Source organism: Pteronotus mesoamericanus, unplaced genomic scaffold (assembly GCF_021234165.1).
Source record: "Pteronotus mesoamericanus isolate MK-2021 breed Mesoamerican mustached bat unplaced genomic scaffold, CSHL_Meso_final scaffold_12, whole genome shotgun sequence".
NCBI classification, from domain to species: Eukaryota; Metazoa; Chordata; class Mammalia; order Chiroptera; family Mormoopidae; genus Pteronotus; species Pteronotus mesoamericanus.
This window is the reverse complement of record NW_026555303.1, coordinates 2,536,176-2,543,289: the sequence shown is the minus strand read 5'-3', so window position 1 is coordinate 2,543,289 and position 7,114 is coordinate 2,536,176.

The following is a 7,114-nucleotide window of genomic DNA, read 5'->3' as shown; positions in this document are numbered from 1 at the left end:
CAGATCTCCTCCCAGGAGCAATCTGGAATTACAACTAAATTGTGGAGAAATCATCTGGAACAAACAACTGAACAATAGTGAAAGAGGAGCCTTATAGCCTCGGACAGACAGAAAAATGATCTTTATCACAGCCTATCTGGTAAGGAGTGCAGTAAAGACCTGAGAATACAGGCAGGGTGCCCATGGGCAGCAGCACGAGAAGGATATTGAAACAGCCAGTTGGATCCCCTTGAGATAAGCAGCGCCTAACCCAAAAGCAGGGATTTCCAACCTACAGCACCAGAGTCCAAAAATTACAAAGATGACAACCAGCTGTGAAAAGTGTCAGGCTTGCTCTCTGCCAGAGGCGGGTGGCTGGAGAAGCAAAGAGCCATTTAAAGGGCCAACACATAAAATTTTATTTGCAGTTACTTACCCTGGTCTCTGGAAAAGACAAAGGCGGAGTGGGCTAGAGACACATGAAGGGAGACAGGAGAAGGAGGCTGTGGGGAGAGACCTGCGAGAGTAGCCAGTAGGATGCTGGTGCTGACTCATCCTCCATATGGCAGAGCTCAGTTAGACCACTCCACTCATTGGCAAGAGCATGAAAGGACACAATAGCCTGCCTCGGCACTGTCCTGGTAGTGCCAGAGACTGACTGCTGAGTACAGAGTGGCAGCCACAGATAGCATATCCATGGCTAAAGGGATTGCAGAGTGGTCTAGAGGCGCTTGAGGGGAGACTGGGCATGGAGGCTTTGGGGATAGAACAGAGAGAGTAGCCAGTGGTATCCCTGTGCTGAATCCTCCCTCATATGGCAGCAGCCATCTGGCTCAGGCAGACCACTCTCCTGAATGGCAATGACGTGAGAGAACTCAATAACCCCACTCCCCCAGGAGAGAGTCTGCCCTGCCCTGTGCTGTCTAAGCCAGACTCCAGACTGCAGAGTGAGTAGATTAACAGCTGAAGGAGATAGCCAGACAGTGTATTCCTGGGAGTCTCAAAGAGACTGCCTAAGGTCAGAATGGGGCAACATCTGACAGCATCAGAGGTAGATCCAGAAAATAAAGAGTGGTCTCCTACCAAAGTTCAAACCACAAAGTCAGGAAATCAAGATAGATCAATTTAAAAAGCAGAAGCAAAGAGAAAATTCTCACAAAGAATGGAAAGAAAAAGAAATACCACCCCCCCCATCAAATAGAAAGGAGGAATCCCTGGAAAGAAAACTAAATGAAATAGAGGCAAGAAAAAACAAGATACTGAGTTAAAAACCATGGTTCTAAGGAAGCTCAATGAGCTCAGTGAGCTCAGAGAGAATTAAAAAAAAAAAACAACAACAACAACAACAAAAAAAAACTACAGCAATCTATGAGGAACTTATTGCAAACTACATCAGCATGAAAAAGGATATAAAAACTGTCAATAAGAGACAAGAGGTAATGAACATTATTATTTCTGAATTGAAGAACACAGTAGAAGGAATGAAAAGTAGGCTCAGTGCAACACAGGACTGAATCAGTGAGCTGAAGGATAAGGTAGAAGAAACCTCCCAGAAAGAGCAATAAATGAAAAACAAAAAAGACTAAAAAAGAATGAAGAGGCCTTTATGGAAATGCAGGACAACCTGAAACATAATAAAATCTGTATAATTGGGATATCAAGAAGGAGAATAATAGGAGGAAGGGATAGAGAACCTGTTTGAGAAACTAATGATGGAAAACTTCCCAAATTGGAGGACAGAAAAAGTCACACAAGTCCAGGAATCACAGAGGGTCCCACTCAAGAGGAACTCAATGAGGCCCACTCCAAGACACATTATCGTTAAAATGACAACCATCAAAGACAAATAGAGAAGGAAGCAAGGGAGAAATAATTAGTAACATATAAGGGAGCCCTGATACAGTTAGGAGCTGACTTCTCAACAGAAACACTGCAAGCCAGTAGGGAATGAGAAGAAACATCACAAGTGATTAAAAGCAAAGGCCTGCAATCAAGACTGCTCTACCCAGCAAGGCTCTCAGTTAAAATGGAAGGCTAAATAAGGAGTTTCCAAGACAAAAGAAGGCTAAAAGAATTCATCACCATGAAACCAGCATTGCAAAATATGTTAAAGAGACTGTTTTAAGAAGATGATGAAAAAGACTCTATGAATACCCAGTTTCTTTCACAGTCACCAATATCTGACATTACCAATACTTTTAATAGTTATTAATCTGATTGTGACAATGATATGTGATTTTAGTTGTCAATTATTTGTTGAAACTAAATCTGTTTTGGTATGTTTCTTGCCTATTTCTATTATTTTTAAACAGCTTTAAATAACTTTTTGGTATTTTTTATCCATTTATCAATTAAAATTTGTAGATTTTTTCCCTAAAAACAAAACAAAACAAAACAACAACAAAAAAAAACAAAAACAAACTATTAACCCTTTTATAGATGTGTTGCAAATACTTTCCTATTCTATTATTCGTCCTTTAACTTTTTCATAGGTATATTACTGTACATTCTTAAATGTTTAATATAGTCATATTTCAATATTTTATTTTATAGCTTCTGGGCTTGAATATTTTACTTCAGGGTAAGAAGAATATTAGTTTGTATTTTATTTTGAACCTCCTTAGATTTTACATACTGATTTTTAATTCACCTGAATATTTTTTTGTATAATGTGTGAAATAGGGCTCCATATTTGTTTTATTTCAAGTAATAGTGATCCATGAACCTTATTTGCTGAATAAGCCTCATTTTTGCCATTGATTTGAAATATCTATTTAATCAGATATTACATTGTTAGATATATACATTTGTTTCTAGAATGCTCATTATATGTCATTGATCTACTTGATTATTTTTGTGCTTGTGTCATGTTTTCATTGCTGAGATTTTATAATGGGTTTAAACGTTTAAATATATTTAACAGATTTTGAAATTTAAAAAAAAAATAATAAATAAAAGTAATCTGCATTAAAGGAAAAGAAAGAAGGATCTCTTACTTTTTGCAACAACATTGATGGATCTGGAGAATATTATGCTAAGTGAAATAAGCCAGTCTTTGAAAGACAAATACCATATGATCTCACCTATAAGTGGAATCTATCCAACAAAATAAACTAATGAACAGAATAAATTACAGGCATGGAAATATGGAGCAAACTGAAAGTGACCAGAGGGAATGGGGTAAGGGGACAATGGTGGATGTAATGAGCCAGAACTAAACAAGGAACATGTATGAATGAGCGATTGACATGGACAACAGAATGGGAATTGACTATGGGAGAGGGGTAGGGGGTTGTATGGGTGAAAGAGGGAAAAGATGGAAAAATTAGACAACTGTAATAAAATACATATGATTTAAAAATAGAAAAAATAAAACAAATTAATACATATACTGCTGATCATTTCAAGAATAGTAAATAAATGGTAAACTTTTTTTAGCATATTTTAGTTAAATAAAGCTCATTTTTACAAAAAAAAAGACTCTCTCTTTGTCTTTAAAATTTGCAGTTTTAATTATGATGTGTCTTGGAGTGGACCTCTTTGGGTTCACCTTGATTGGAACCCTCTGTGTTTCCTGGACCTGTGTGTCTTTTCACCTTTCCAGGTTAGGAAAGTTTTCTGTCATTATTTTTTCAAACATGGTTTCTATCCCTTTTTCCTTTTCTTCTCCTCCTGGTATTCCTATGATTCGAATGTTGATGCATTTCATGGTGTCCTGCAGTTCCATTCGGCTATCTTCATATATCTATATCTATATCTATATCTATATCTATATCTATATCTATATCTATATATATCTATATCTAATCTATATCTATCTATCTATCTATCTATCTATCTATCTATCATCTATCATCTATCTATATGTATTTTTCATGCAGTTGTTCTACCTGGTATTTTTTTCTACCTTGTCTTCCAGCTCACTAATTTGGTCTTTTGTTTCATCCAGCCTGGTTGTAATTCCTTCTAAAGTTAGTTTCATTTTTTTACACGCCTCCATTGTATGCTCATGCTCCCCTTTTCAAGGTTTAATTGACTGAAGAGGCTAGGGTTATTTCTGTGTTCTCTATTCTGTTCCATTGATCTATACATCTGTTCTTATGCCAGTACCAGACTGTTTTGATTATAATGTCTTGTAGAATTTTATTGACATAGTAAATGTTTTTTTCAAAAACAGGAAGAAGAATGTTTGCCAGACTTATGAATACAGGGGTTTTCTGGTAAAATACATCAAGTTAAAAGTAATAAAACTAGATAAAAGGAGCAGTGAGATTGACATAGATTGAGCAGATACCAGACAGAAAGAAAACAATGAAAAGCAACACTTGAAGAAGTTTGGCATATCTTAATGAAATACTTTTGGATATAAAGTAAGTATGGTTTGGGTGAGGAAAAGGAGAAGCCATTATGGAGTTGAAGAGTAGGTAAACTGGTCATGAGGATAATATTACCTTAACCAGAAGCCTATGAAGGAGAAAGAATCAAGCTGGAGTTAAAATTTTTGGAGATTATCTTCTATAATGATGTATTATTCTGTTGAAAGAATGAGCAAGAAAAAAGATAACAAAAACAAAAAATTGGAAATAGTGTCTTTATAATTAAAGTTCTAAGCTGGTAAGCTAATTTTATAAAGTGCTTTCACCACACCACTCTATTTTTCTTCTCATAAGCCCATATATACTACAGAAGGCATTAAGGTAATATGCGGATCTTTGTTAATGAAGAAATCTCAGGTTTTGTAAGTGCCAGTTTAGTGAACAGCAACAGCAACAACAACAACAACAACAAACAGTGTACCTTTAAATATACCAATGTTTAACTGATTGTTTTCAGTAATCTTATATCATGGACAAGTGTGGATCTTTAAAACATAATGCTTCATGGTTTTGATCAAACATGATTACCTTTTCCTCCAGGTACAATAGTCTCTTCAATAGTTGTTAGTGCCACAAGGTATATTAGCATCTTTAGTGTCAGCTTGACAAAAAGTTTCTATGTTTATTTTTTAAAATATCTTTTATGCTATTTTATTGTAATGCAGTCTAGAAATGCATTCTATTCAATACTGAAAAGAAGCTAAAATACTTGACAGCAATTATACAGTCAAGGCAGGCCACAATTTTTGTTTGAGAAACTATGTGTGAAAGCTGATATTTTTTTTCCCTACTGTTATAATTTTAGGCCCAGATTTTTAAACAAGCATTTGTGGGCATAAAATGGGTAATTGCACACATAAATGACAGATTTTATATGAAGTTATCCATTATGCATATACAATTATATGCTTCTGAGTATATAACACATGTACAAGTAATTTGGTAAGCATACCCATTACACTTTCCTTTGAAAATATGGTCTACATTACAGGTTTAATTCATAGAAGAAAATTGGGATTCTTCCTGTTTAATAATGTAATTGCACTCATTTTTTCTTATATCATACACTTTAATCAAGGAGCTCAACTCCCATTAAGTTATTAACCCAATCATTTCAACAGCCTTATCATCTATGGATAATAAATGTTGTAACAATTTCATTCTAGAAATTAAGCTTATAATAGATCATGATGCAGGAGTTGTACTTCTTTAACTAGTAATCACTTTTCACTGAAGCAGCCTGACAAGTAGTTTTCTAGGATCCAATCTATCTATCTACACAAATGCAAATTTAAAAGAACAGTCATTACAAATGTCAACAAAATGAACATAAATGCAAAGTTTCTTTCTTTATGATCCAACTAAGCCAAAGTTTACTGACATGTTTTCACTGACAAAAAAGCTTGCACTGTTCCTTTCTTCAAGCATAGATCAGGTAAGACAGAGTTTTTAATAGGAGGGCTTGTTCACCTGGGAAACTCCTATGACATTGTCAAAATGAGGGAATGAAACTGTCACTAACTTCACGGAAGTAAATTGTGTCTTTAAGTTTGCAGAATGTTTTTCAGCAAACGCAATAGGTTTATTTGACTGATAACAGCTGAAATTTTATGGTTTCACATGGGGCTTTTACACAAAGCTGAAAACAAAATCATTTGTGGCTTTGATATCTGGAAAAGAACATAGGCATTTTTGAATATTTATTGTTGTTCTTGTTGCCATTAACTTATGTGCCCTTTTGTATTTCTGCTTGACTTGCTACCTGTCTACCATGTCATTGTGTAGTCTGTGCTGACAGTATTGCAGAGGCAAAAAACTCAAGTTGTTCTACAGCAGAAAAGAACACAGTTAGTTCCTGCAAAGAAAAAAAAAATAGACCGACATCTACTACAGAGAGATTACAATTTGACAAAAATTTCGTCTGAAATCCATGAATTGTTTATATTAAAGCAAATTGAGATACTTTAAATGACCTTTATTTGAGGTATTATTAGGTAATAGTAATAAGAATAGTTATGGTAGCAGTAAAAATAAGAGTGATAACGCCAATAACAAAATCAGAAACATATCCAAGCTCTGTGGAAGATATTTTAAATAAATGGTTTCTTTTAATGCTCATAGTTTTTTTTGAGAAATACTCTTAATCACTTTTTACAGATGAGAAAAGAGAGGTTAAAAAACTTGATTGTGATTATACAACTAGTGAGAAGCATACCTAGGAGTATTTCCAGTGTATTCAAATATTAATTTTAGGGACATGAAAATGGATGCAATTTCATTTCACATATCTTTTTCATTCTTATGCAGTTGTAGAAAATACAAGGGAAAATGTGCCACATGTCACCTATTTCTCAAAATACCATTCAGAGAATGCAGTTTTTATTGCTCATGCATTTAAAACTTAAATCTTGCTAAATAATGTAAAACTATAATCTTATGTAACAAGTCATGAGTTACAGATAGTACTGAACACAATGATCTTATTTTGAAGATAACTCTCATTCCTTGATGAAAAAAAGTATTTGCCATTAGGAATGTGTGTTTTTGTGGATGTATTGCTCATGTGTGTGTAGTTAAAAATTAACTGGAGAAAGTGAGCCTTCTAAAGTACCTGACTCTGAGATATCACCTCACATCTGCCAAAATGGCTCTCAATAATAAATCAATAAACAAAATGAGATGGTGAAGAAGTGGAGGAAAGGGAACACTAGTGCACTGTGGGCGGAAATTCAGGCTGGTGTAGCAACTGTGGATAACAG